This window comes from Trachypithecus francoisi, unplaced genomic scaffold, assembly GCF_009764315.1.
Source record: "Trachypithecus francoisi isolate TF-2019V2 unplaced genomic scaffold, Tfra_2.0 Lachesis_group13, whole genome shotgun sequence".
Lineage (NCBI taxonomy): Eukaryota > Metazoa > Chordata > Mammalia > Primates > Cercopithecidae > Trachypithecus > Trachypithecus francoisi.
The window spans coordinates 60,779,709-60,793,848 of NW_022681458.1; positions in this window are offsets into that span (position 1 = coordinate 60,779,709).

Consider the following 14,140-nt stretch of genomic DNA (forward strand, 5'->3'; position numbering starts at 1 on the left):
TTATTAAGGAGGTCATGGTAATTAAGCCATCTCAAAATAATTCTCATTTTTAAGGAAAGGGACACTGGAACCCAAGAAAACTTTCTGGACCCAGACAACAAAGCAATTATAGGGAACTAAAAGGCATATGGCTCGTATCTGGGGACAAAGAACTTTCTGGCACTGACCAGGCTTGTAGAGGAAATGCATGTTAAAGGAGGAGGTGAGAGGAAGCAGAAGGCTTTCCCTCTCCCTCTTTCTAGATCCACCTCACCAGAAATGATAAGATGGCATACCACCCTGTGTTTGATAACAGTTTCAGATGGAAAAACATAGTCTTCATTTCTTATCAAGGAAAACTACTTGGGCATTTTTGGGGTACTACTTGGGTATTAACTCAGAAAATTCATAGATATAGGATTCTAGAGAATTAGATAATTTATGCATATATATAATATAAATATGCAAGTTACACAGCTAGTAGCTAATACTAGCAAACATGATAAAGAATCAGTGATAGATATCAAAAAGGGAGAAGAGAATAAAAATATTTGACTGTAACCTTACAAAAGTCACTCATTATTTTAATTACGCATATTTTTTAAAAATAGTCACAAATCATGGATATGGATATTAACCAAGTCACAAACTTTGAACAAATGAACAAATACATATATTTGAAACTGACATGATGTTTCTCTTAAACATAAAAATTTTACAAATTACTAGTAAATTATTCCAATTTTTTCAGTTTTTAATTCTGAACTAGTTTTAGCATCCTTTTTGCTCTACTGTGAACTTATTTACATTAAAATTAATCTAGAAGTCTACAATTAAGCAACTCCTAGATAAAATGAGTTACTCAAATGTGTATGTTTTAATGAATAATTGCATGTTGCTTGATACTTTCGTTCAAAGAAAATGTCAACAAAATCCTGTTTTGGATGTAGGTGCTTCTATGCAAGGACAGAAGCTGCAAAGGGGCTTTCTGCAGCACCAGGCGAATCTCCTAGGAATTGGGGATGACATTCATGCTTGGGACCTGTTCCCAACTGGGAGTCCAGAGCTCTCCATTCATGCTGCCTCATCTCTGAGGCTGATTCACAAGGGAGGGCAACAGCCACTTTAGCTGCTCTTGTCACCACAAGGAACTGATCAGCCTTTGGCTCACATAACAGTGGAACACATTTTGGAGTTTCTCACTTCCTCTGTGCTCAGGAGTAGATAATGTTGCAAAGACTAAAATTTACAAACTGAAATCTATCTTGTAAAAGAAGAGTAGGAAAGCCATGCTAACAGATAAAGACTTAATACTTTCAAAAAAGAATAGTCATTGGAATCACCATTTTTATATACCATATTTGAATCATATAACACTTTTCTCAGGGTGGTTGAATTCATCAGGAAAAATACATATAGATATTTATATGTATAGCTACATTCATGTGTTACTTTGATTTTACTTAGATTGTTTAAAGTCCCCCCAAAACTTGCACAACTCTAATAATTTAAAGTTATTAGTGAAGGCTGATCTCAAGGTAAAAAATAAAATTATAGCTAACTCACTCTCTGAAGGACTTGACTTTAAAAAGCAACTTAAAGATTAAATAATAATAATAAAACTTACATTTGAGGGCCATTCTTCATTGTTTTATAGATCCCTAGCCATGCATTCTCCCAGAGCTAACATAAAACTGCCAATCAAAACATGTTGAGTTCCTACTCTATGCTCTCAACTGTATTAGCACTCTGTTGACTGTAGAATCATCCAGAGTGGAGGTCACTCCCATCAACTGGGTGCATGATTCAGGGCAACTGCCTTGGAATCCTTTTTTAACTTTTATTTTAATTTTTATTTTTTGAGACAGGGTCTCACTCCGTCGCCCAGTCTGGAATACAGGCATGATCATGGCTCACCGCAGCCTTCATCTGTTGGGTTTAGCAATCCTCCCACCTCAGCCACCTGAGTAGCTAGGACTGCAGGTGTGTGCCAGCATGCAGGCTAATTTTTAAAATTTTTGTAGAGATGAGGTCTCATTATGTTGCCCACACTGATCTGAAACTTCTGAGCTCAAGGGATCCTCTTATCTCAATTTGCCAAAGTGCTGGGATTATAGGCATGAGCCACCGCACCCAGCCTTGGAATGCTTTTTAACTGACCTGTGTTTAGCCCCTCTTAGCTTTGGTCTTCTCAAGTGTAAAATGGGGATAACTAATTTCTTTTTTAGGGCTGATGGAAAAAATAAACAAGACACTATATGTAAGGTGCCAGGCACAAGGCTTGGTATTTATAAATGGTGAATGCTCACAGTACTTAGTAATTGTGATTGCAATAGTAATTTATGTATGTTGCATGCATAATGTATGTAGCAGCAGTGGTTATTCCATGTAGAAGCTAGCTGGGGCGGGGGTGGGAAAAACATGTTACAATAGCCACAGCTTCTCTAGTATTCCTGGATCTCTGTCAATAAAGTGGGTAGCTACATTGTGTAGCTGCTTCTCCTGGCTTAATTTCTATAAATGTGTGAGAAAAGAACTCATAAGAGGGAGAAATATCTTCTGTCCACAACTCAGGTCACAGGCATAATCAGAGAATATAATCATTTCATAATTTCAGAATCCAAGGTATATACCTATACCTAAATTTTTCCAACATTGGTTATCTCTTGCAGGACAAATAAGAATTAGATCCCTCACATATTTCACCCAACATGTCGTCCACTTACAATGTACCAGGCACTCAATATGGTGGGGAGAGTTGAGTTGTGTTCACTCTTTTCCCTTAAGGAGCTAGTGTTCAATAGAAGAAAGACAGTCATGTAAACAATAAGAGATCATGAAAAGAGAACAGAAACCTAAAACCCAAGAGGAAAACTGAGCAGCATAGAGCAGTTCAGAAATCTAGGGGACCTTGTAGTGAATAGACTGGAGCCAAACAAATGCTTCTACCATTGCCTGTGTTTCCATTTGTGTTCATTCCTTAAACTGTGCTTTTTAAAGCATCCTTTAGAAAAGGAAAATGTGGCACATTGGTATCACTTTTGGTTATATGATGCATCATCATGCTATAATTTTAACAAAGTTGCTATGCTAGCCATAGGGAAGGAAATATTTCATTCCTCACTCATTGCTAGATTCATGGCTGAGGCACCAATAACAAAAGAGAGATTAATAAGAGAAAAGCATACACATTTATTTAATGTAAGCTTTATGTGACACTGTAGCCTTCATAAGGAAACAAAGATTCAAAAAAAAAAAAAAAAAAAACAGGTAACCTAGCATATTTTTATGCTTAGGTCTGATGAAGAGATGGATAGTCATGGAGAAGTATGATTGGATAAAGTGGGTATAATCTAATAATAAGAAACTGGGGGGAATTTAGCAAGCTCTGCTTGTTCTGATTCTTATCTGTGCCCCTGTGCCTTCAAAGATAAAGATGTTCCCTTCCTCTGGGGTTAGGAAGGGCACCTCTCAAATGAAGGTCTCATGATCTGCTTCAAAAAAGAAGGGCAGGAGAAAGTCAGAGAGTGATCTTCTTAGGTTTTATGATATGCTTCAGGTGAGAAGAGTAAGAAGGTGAGAGTGGGCTTCCTGCTTCTGCTGTTTTCTCAAATGCCAAGATGCCATATTTTGGGTAACATGTCCTGAATCCCATTACCATTCTAATCAATTCTAATATTTGATAGTAGAGTACAGAGAATAAATTCAAACTCTTTTATTGAGGCAGAGATATAATTATGAAGTATACACCAACACACATTTCCTAAGTTTATTTGAATATACAGTTGACCCTTGAACAATCCTTGGGTAAGGGGCACTGATCCTTCCTTCTGCAGCAAAAAATCCATGTATAACTTTTGACTCCCCCAAAACTTCACTACTAATAGCCTACTCTTGACCAGGAGCCTTACAAATAACATAGAAAGCTGATTAACACATAAATTGTGTATTCTATTATACACTGTATTCTGATAATAAAGTATGCTAGAGAAAAAAACATTAAGAAAATTGTAAGGAAGAGAAAATGTATCTACTATTCATTAAGTGGAAGCAGGTCATCAAAAAGGTCTTCATCCTCATCATCTTCACGTTGAGTAGGCTGAGGAGGAAGAGGAAGAGAAGGGGTTGATCTTGCTGTCTTAAAAGTGGCAAAGGCAGAAGAGGTGAGAAGGTGGAAAGGGAGGCAGGAAAGGTAGTTACACTTGGTGTATCTTTTATTGAAAAAAAATCCATGTATAAATGAACCTGTGCAGTTCAAGCCCATGTTATTCAAGGGTTAACTGTAATGAGGATTGATGTATACAGGTTGAATATCTCTTTTCTGAAATGCTTGGGATCAATGTGGGATTTTGAATATTTTCAAATTTTGGAATATTTTCACATATATAATGAGATATCTTGGGGAATGGGAACCAAGGTTAAACAAAAAATTAATTTATGTTTTCTCTATGTCTTATACATGTAGCCTGAAGGTAGTCTTATAAAATATTTTTAATAATTTTGTTCATGAAACAGCATTTTGGCTGAGCTTCAACTGCAATTCATCAAAGGAGATCAGGTGTGAAATTTTCTACTTGTGACATGACATCAGCACTCAAAAAGTTTTGGGATTTGGAGTATTTTAGATTTTGGATTTTCAGATTGGGGTACTCAGCTTGTATTAAAAATGCAAAGCATGGATTTTTAAACAAAAGTGCAATGGGAAAATTTGGAAAAGTTGTTGATGGGAGAAATACATTTTATCTAAACTTTACTTATCTGGCAAAAGTAGAGTCTCCTGGAAAACACAGCTGCCATTAACCCCCATATGGGGGAGCTTTTAAGCAAGAAGGTGATTGCCTATTGTCATCAGGCTGAAAATGTCAAATAGAACCTTCCATAGCCATTGTAACTCTAAATTTCCCCACCCACTTTGTTAAACTGATAAACCCTTCTATTTAGGGATTTATTTAACTACTGGTTCTATTGTCAATTAATTCACAGGTCCCATCACTCAAACTTAAATTGCTAGAGAAAGAATTTTTCCTACTAACACTGTTCACTCTGTGGCATGAAATGAAGGAAAACATAATTTCCCCTTCCATTCCATAGGCAAACTTCCACAGGTCTGAAAATATATACTTTAAAGTATATTTTTAATATTTACATTCATTTGCTTTGATTTCTTTTTCAGGATTTATGGGATTAGCAAATTTGTTTTAGAATTGGATACAACTCATCTATTTTAGGACCATATCAGTATGTCTGTCTACTATATCTTGTTAACTATGCAAGATATTAAACAATAGAATTTTTGCTTAATACAAATATGTTTGTGATTAACGTAATATTTTTTGTATGTCTGAAATAAAATTTCAAATGTATTGAACTGAGTAAAAGCTGTTTTTTAGAATGACGGACTTCTTAGTCAAAGCTAAGCATATCTAGAAACAAAGCATGAATATCAAAAGGGTAACGTGTGATCTTAGTTTCATGTACTCACATTTTAAGAATCATATATAAATTGTGGTGGTCACCACACCCAGAACCGTGATATGTTTCCATAGTAACTGTTGATCTACTTATAAAAAAACAAGGGTGGTGAGGAAGGAGAAACAAAAAGAACAAAGAAATAGAAGTAATTGGCCCTGAATACATAATGATTACAAGAGAAACAGTTTGGTAAAGCATGTTTAGAGGGCATTTTAACTCAGGGAAATATTAGGAACTTGTGATATTTTTGAAGACAAGAGTTATGTTTTCTGTTTCTTTTAAATCTTTTTGTAGTCTGAAACAAAGCCATGCACATAAGGGGCAAGCAATAATTAAATAAGAGAAAGACAGAAAGAGAGAAATAAAGTAAAGAGGAAAGGAGGAAAAAAACTGAAAAATGAAAACATTCAAGAAGACAAACCTCTCTCTACCATCAGATCAATAGGCTTGAAAATAATAGAACAAATACCAATGATCAATTTTCAAAAATAATGATCAACTGTGAATGCTAAAGGGAGAAAGTGTCCCTTTTTAAAACCTATCATTGTAGGTGTTCACAAATGCCACTCAAGTCACTCTCAACTCTGGCTGCCACTTTAATAAGAAAGGCTCAGCCGGAAGGTAAATTATATTCATAAGTTTGAGCTTAATTCATTCAGCCAGTTTGAATTATGAGAACAGAAAAACATATGTCTCCTTCCCCAGTGGCATTTTTACACTCATATAAGTCAAAAGTAACTATCCCGTCAACAACTCAAGTAATAAAAAAATGCATGAATTTGAAGATTAACACACTTAAACTCACATGGACATTTTACAGCATGTTTGTAGGTATTTTGGTTTTTTAAATGTAACCTTTGACGTTTAACTTTTGTACATTCTTTTCTAAGCTTAACTATCTTTAAACTTTCCATAGCAATTTAAAACTAAATTAACCATATTACTAAGATTAATTTACTTGTGTTGCAGATTAAAAGAAAAATAATTCTGGCTGTACTTACAAAGCAGTTTGCCTATGTAAACTTCAATGCTTTATAAGAAGATCATCTGAGATAAGTTTGGAATTATTCTGTTGACTGAATAGAAACTACATGCTTCTGAGACTTGACTGTGCACACAAATCACCTGAGATCATTAAGATGCAGGTTTTTACTAATAAGTCTGGAGTAAGGCTTAAGGTTCTGATTTTGGATATCCAGCTGATGTGAAACAGACCACATTTTGAGTAGCAAGGCTTTAGAGAACTAGAATCTTTTGTTAAATATTTTCCATTTTCTTTTCTTTTTCGATTTGTGATTTATTCTTTTACAATCTTAACTTGTAGAAGAGTGAAGAGTTCTAGCCCTTTATGTTGCGTAGTACATAAAAAGAACTGCACACATAGACTCTCCTTAGAAATTTGTTAAGAATTGCTTCCTCTAAAACGTTTGATCGGTTTGTTTTCCTACTTGCCTTTGGTAATAATGAAGATTGCTGATTAATTGGAGTTTAATTGTTACAACAAATTTTGCTGCATTTATAAAAATATGCTGATGTAAAAGTCTAAAAAGTAGCACAGATTCAAAAGACATCTCCAGACCTGAAAATAACAATAACATTTTTGGCGACACACAAAGGGACAGGAAATTGTAATGAGTTTCTTTTAGCCCAAAAAGCAACCACAAACTATATTTCATACTGTTATTGGAACAACGGAATCAACATCCTCCATATGGGACAGCAAAAAAGACACCTTTAAAATGCTATTGGAAGCCATAAATTGAAAAATGGGGCAGGTTAAGGGTGTAATGATACAAGCAGGACAAAAACAGGAAGCCAGCAAATCTTAAGGGAGATCTTCCATGGCCTCAACTCTATTAAAAAATACACAAATACAACTGGAAGTAGTTTTTCATGATTTTTTAATTTCTGGTTCTAAATTTATTCAAGTGATGAGCAGGAAAATCCACCTCAACAGATACCTGAAACTGTGCACTTGAGTTCTTTTATTACAACCTTGGTTCATTAAAAAATTGTAAAACTCAGGGTATGTTTGCCCATGTGATTAAAGTCAGAATATATTGGTATATGGTCCTTCTGCTCTTTAAGACAGGCAGAGAATATGAGTCAAAACTTATAACTTCTTTTTCTCTGTATATATGTCCACAAGTTTTTAGTACAATGTTAAGTAGATATCCAGGCAATTCAATCTATCTTATTTATCCTGTTAATGTCAGAGTTTTTTGATAAACTATAGATGGTCAATGAGCAGAATACTTCATAGAAGAGAGTAGAATGTAAGTATATTTATTTCATTTTATACTAAAATAGATTTTTTTTTCATTTTCAGGAGGTAAAGTTAACATATAGATATGACAACAAAAAATATACTTTTTAAAAATAGTTGGATTTTTAGTCACTTCTACTACAAATGTATGGCTACCTGATTTTAGCTCTGTTAAAAGCTAGTGTGGATAATAAAATGCTGCTACTGACAAATAATGCATTCTTCTTAATCTGTCTCGTTCATATCCTTTAAGATAGAGGGGAAAAGATGGTACATGATTAACTATATCTACTGATGCTTAGGAATAAATTTAACCACAGTGGTAAAAGATCCCTACACTAAAAAATATAAAGCACTGATGAAAGAAATGGAAGAGGTATAAATAAATGGAAAGAGAGCACATGTTCATGGATTAGAAGAGTTAATAAGGCTAAAATGTCCAAAGGAGTCAAAGTGATCTACAGATTCAATGCAATCTCTAACAAAATTCCAATTGCATTTTTTACAGAGATAGAAAAATCAATCCTAGACTTCATATGAAGTCACAAAGGACTTCAAATAGACAAACAATCTTGAGCAAAAGAATGAAGTTGGAGGCATTACACTACCTGATTTCAAAATATTACAAAACTACAGTAGTAAAAATAGCATGGTACTGTCATAAAAACAGACACATAGAGAGCCCAGAAATAAACTCATACCAACACAGCCAAAGAATCTCCAACAAGAATACCAAGAATACACAATGAGGAAATGACAGTCTCTTCAAGAAATGGTGCTGGGAAAACCATATCTCCATATGCAGAAGAATAAAGTTAGACTCTTATCTCATATCATATATAAAAATCAAAATACATTAAAGACTCAACCCTAAGATGTAAAACTCTAAAACGAGGAAAACAGGGGGAAAGCTTCAGGACAGTGGACTGGGCAATAATTCTTTTGGATATAATCCCAAAGTGCAAGCAATAAAGGCAAAAATAGACAAATAAGATTGCATCACACTACAAAGCTTTGCACAGCAAAGGAAACAATCAACAGAGGGAAGAGACCAACCTACATAATGGGAGAAAATATTTGCAAGCCATGTATCTGAGAAAGGGTTAATGTCTAAAATATATAAGAAACTCAACTTGATAGCAAGAAAACAATCCAATTAAAAAATAGACGAAAGACTTGAATAAACATTTCTCACAAAAACACATACAAATGGCCAACAGATATATGAAAAAAAATGCTCAATATCACTAATTTCTTTTTTGCAAAGAAAAACAAATTAAAGCCACAATAAGATATCACCTCACACCTGTTAGAATGTCTATGATCGAAAAGACAAAAAGTAGACACTGGTGATGACACAGTAAAGAGAATCCTCATATACTGTTGGTGGGAATGTAAATTAGTACAGCTGTTACGGAAAACAGTATGGAGATTCCTCAGAAAATTAAAAATAGAACTATCGTATGATCCAGCAATCCCACGTCTGGGTATATATCTAAAGGAATTGAAATCAACATGTCAAAGACATACTTGCACTCCCATGTTCATTGCAGCATTACTCACAATAGCCAAGATAGGGAATAAACCTAAGTGTTGTTTAAACAGATGAGTGGATAAAGAAAATGCGGTATATATATTCAGTGTCATACTACACAGCCTTAAGAAAGACAGAAATCCCGTCATTCATGACAACATGGATGAACCTGGAGGACAATATGCTAGGTGAAATAAGCCAGGCACAGAAAGACAAATACTATATAATCTAATTTATATGTAGATTCTAAAAAAGTCAAACTCACAGAAGCAAAGGGGAGAATGGTGATTGCCAGGGAATTGGAGGTGGGGATGTTGGTCAAAGGGTACAAAGTTTCAGTTAGATAGGATTGATACATTCTGGAGATCTAATGTACAGCATGATGCTATACTTAATAACATACTGTATACCTGAAAGTTGCTGAAAGAGTAGATTTGGCTGGGCACGGTGGCTCATGCCTGTGATCCCAGCACTTTGGGAGGCCAAGACAGGCAGATCACCTAAGGTCAGGAGTTGGAGACCAGCCTGGCCAACACAGTGAAATCCCATCTCTACTAAAAGTACAGAAATTAGCCGGGCATGGTGGCATGTGCCTGTAGTCCCAGCTACTCTAGAGGCTGAGGCAGGAGAATCACTGAAACCCAGGAGGCAGAGGTTGCAGTGAGCCGAGATGGTGCCACTGTACTCCAGCCTGGGAGACAGAGCGAGACGCCATCTCGAAAAATAAAAACAAACAAACAAACAAACAAAAAGATCTTAAATTATCTCATCACCAAAAAATGGTAAGTGAGGTGAAGGATATGTTAACAGACTTGATTTAATCATTTCACAAGATATACATGTATCAAAGCATTACATTGTATGCTGTAAATTTATGTAATTTTTAAAAAGCAAATTATATAGTGTTTTTGGTGTTTATTTGCAAAACATCAGTTCATGTACACTGGACTTCCAAATTTTCTGAATTATTATATATTTTACAATTTAACTTGATCGAATGGGCTAAAACATTTCAAAATACCATCAAGAACGTAGTACATGTATTTATGAAGAGGATGTAATGATTTAAAATATTAAAGTGGCACAAACATTCACATAACATTTATTAAGCAACTCCTCAAAGTCTAGAACTTTAATGGGAATCAAAACCTCCTTTTAATGTCAGAAGGTAAATTTAAAAAAAAAAATTTCTATGAAACTAAGGGTAAAAACAAAAATCCCTAATTCATAAGGTTGCATAACCTCCAGTTTCAAGCACTGACTACTAAGAAAACTCGGAGTAATGAATTTCTTTTACATTCCAAGAATTTTCCTTTCTTTTCTAGACAGGGTCTCACTCTGTTGCCCAGGCTGGAGTGCAGTGATGCTATCATAGCTCACTGCAGCCTTGATCTCCTGGGCTCAAGCCTCAGTTTCTTGCCTCGGTCTCCTCAGTAGCTGGGACTACAGATGTATACCACTATGCCCAGCTATATTGCCAATATTATAAGTACTCACGCCCTTATGAGAAAATAATATCTTAAGCAGTAAGGCATTTTGCTAAATTCAAAATGGAACTATAAATTTTAACATCTGATAGCAGAATTTCTTACACAGTTCAACATTTTCAATTTTGCATAAATATTTGTACTTATGAATACAAAAATCTGACCCACATCATTATATATTCTCAAGATTCCGATAGCAACTCACATAGTTTTAATTATAATAAGAAAAATGTATGCTAAATGTTATGCTTTTTATGCATGCAATGAATCAATTTTTCAAGGATTACTACCAGACTTAAATGATATAAATAAAGAACAAAATAAAGTTCCTGGTACACAATAAGGTCTTAATCTCACCATTAAGTAATCATGGCTGTATGAAACTACCCTTTCAGTTACCTCACATATCATTGGCTCCTCTGCAGGATAAGATTACCCTTTCTCTAATGCAGATATTGCATCCAGAAGGCCATGGGCCATATTCAATTGAAAGATATGTGCGGCCTGAGGAGTATGTTTTGGTTTCGGTTGGGTTACGCAATGTGATATTTTGAAGAACTTTCCAATTTGGTATTCTCAGACTATGTTTTGGTTTGCTTTGGTATTTTGCAATTTGGTATTTGATATTTAGATAGGACCTAAGCTGGCCACCCCACCCCATTTCTTATTCTTCCCAATTGTTTAATGACCTATCTAATCCACTCATTTTTGTCACCTGTCTGATCTCTGCACCAAGCCTTACACTATTAGCAAATCTCAGTGGAAACCCCTAAGTAAAATAGCTTCCCCTGTGACATCTTCACATGAAAGAAAAATGTTCCTTTTCCTTACACCATGATCGGTACATATCCTTTCATTTTATATGACAGCAATCCAATACTTGAAATGTTAGGGAATACTCAGCACAAATCAGCTTTGGCAGCATCTCAGCAACTCCTGTGACTCTGAGCATCCTGGAAAACTGTCTGCTGATCTGTATGCTGCTCAGCTTTGGATTTCAGTCTGCTTTTCAACATTATCTTGCTCTATTGAACGAAAATGTGAAGTCTTCCTTTTTTCCTATCCCGCTATTCTCTCAAACCCTCAGACAATGGAATTTTCCATTAGAAAGAGAGAATATAGCACTTGGAGGGGAAAAATCAGTTTTTTGTTCTCCTTCTTCTGTCCACTATAATACAAAGCTTTGCTCCTTCTCTCGGGAGAATGTAAGGCTGGCTGGCAGTCAGTTTGACAGAAGGAGAGCAGTGCAGCGGAAAATTGGATAACAGGATAAAAATCTATGGGGCCACAGGAATCCCATCAAAATTGGCTCCTCCTGTCAAAACCCAGACAAGTGACAAGGACAAATATAGAATGTTATTTATATTTAAATATTTATAATGATATCATAATTATACTTCTGCCTCTGTTAGGCAGCCATTTTCCTGTGAGCCACAACTCTGCAAACCAAATATTGTATGTTGGAGAAAATATACATAAGAATCAGACAGCTTCAATCAGACATCTGGGAAAATTCTATAAACTCCTCAAATAGCTATTTCTAAAGGACAGAGCATAACAATTGATTTTTTCGAAGACTTTTTTTAGAGTTCAATAGCCAAATTCAATAAATATGGGTTATTCCCAACTCTTTGGGCATGGGAAAACCAAACTCTCTAGAAGATAGGTAACAAATTAATTTTACTTAAAATTAAATTTGATATTTTGAAAAATGTCCTATTTAATTTTATTATAATACATCATATTGTGTCATTGGGTAGGTCAATTTTCTGATGAAACTTTAGAGTACGTTCAATAAACTGACATTTAAATTGTCAAAAGATATACAGTTTCTCATTTTAAAACTTGGAAAATGGGTTTAATATAGGTATTCTATATGCCTTAAAATTAATTTTATTATTAAACCCAGACATTTCAGAATACTTCTTTGAGAAAGTGATATCAAAGAATTTAGCACCATAATGGAAGAAAAACGTGAACAAATATATAGACTATATAGGATCTTCTGTATATTATACTTCTACAAAACTTTAGTCATAATTCCTAAGGACTTATTGGTCATCTTTATTAAACACATAGTCTTCCTCTTTCATAGAGGGATAGCTATGCATATACATATACACACATCAGACCTGTGCAACAGAAAGCAAAGCAGAGGACTGTCAGCATGCAGATTCATTAATTTATATTGAAAACAATATATTTATTTCCCTTAATATTGAAGACAATGTGCCAAGTGCTGGCAGTAAAGGCTAATATTAAGGGATACTTCAGTCACAATAGTATGTCATCTAAACATCTGAGAGTGCTCTATACAGAGATCAGAGCAATTGAGGATCCTCCATTCTAGGGGTCACTTTCAGTTGAAACATCTCTGACGTGTAATCAATGCTTCCAATTATCTGAACCCATTTTCCAGAACAAATTTAATTTCCCACTGCTGCCAACTCTCTGCTTCTACTTAGCTCTAACAAACAGATTTCCTCATTTTTGCTCATATATGCTGTCGTCATTTTTGCCTTCTCTTGTTTATGGTCTTCCTAGCCCTAAAGTGGTCTTGATCATTTCCTCTTTTACCCCAAGCCCCATCTTCTAAAGTCCAGCTGAAGTATCACTTCCCTTTGAAGCCTTTTGACAAATCCAACAGTTGTTTACCTTAAGTAAGGCAATGTTTTCGGTGTTTAACATATATGAGCTTATTTAATGGCCATGATTCCATTGAGAGTAGTAGGATCCCATTTTAAAGATAGAAAAAGATCAGAGAAGTAACTTGTCTCAAGTAACACAGCTAAAACATAGCAGAAACCATATTCAAGCCCCATCTGTCTGACTCAAAGGCCTATGTCCCTAACTGTTCTGTTATTTTGCACCCTCTTGTAAGATCTTTCTTCTCTAAACTCATGTTATAAATGGTACCATATGGTGTAGGGTTTAATTGTTCTTTGGTTCATATATTTCTATTCTGGTTTCTTCAGTTAAATAATAAATGTGTAGAAGTTTACTTATCCCCACCCCAGCCTAGTACCAGGTATTTAATCTGTTAATGGACCAAATCTAGCAAATCTACAGGAGTTTAACAAATAAAAGGGAAGCTGTATTTCTCAGATTATTGCTGTTTGTCATTGATATGGGTAATTTATAGTTCTATTAGCCCTTTGGGACTATTTGCACTCTAGTGCACTATAAAATGTGAAGTCACAAAAGAACATCTTAACCTGTATTCAGTAAGTCTTTACTAAGACTTCGTGAATAGCATTTTACCAGGCACATGGGGGAAAATACTAAAGATGTCTAAAACATAACCTCTGCTTTCAAGAAACTTGTGATCTTGTTGTAGAGGTTTCATATATATTAAATTTTTATGTGATAGAAAGTATATGGTCCAGCCAGGCATGGTGGCTC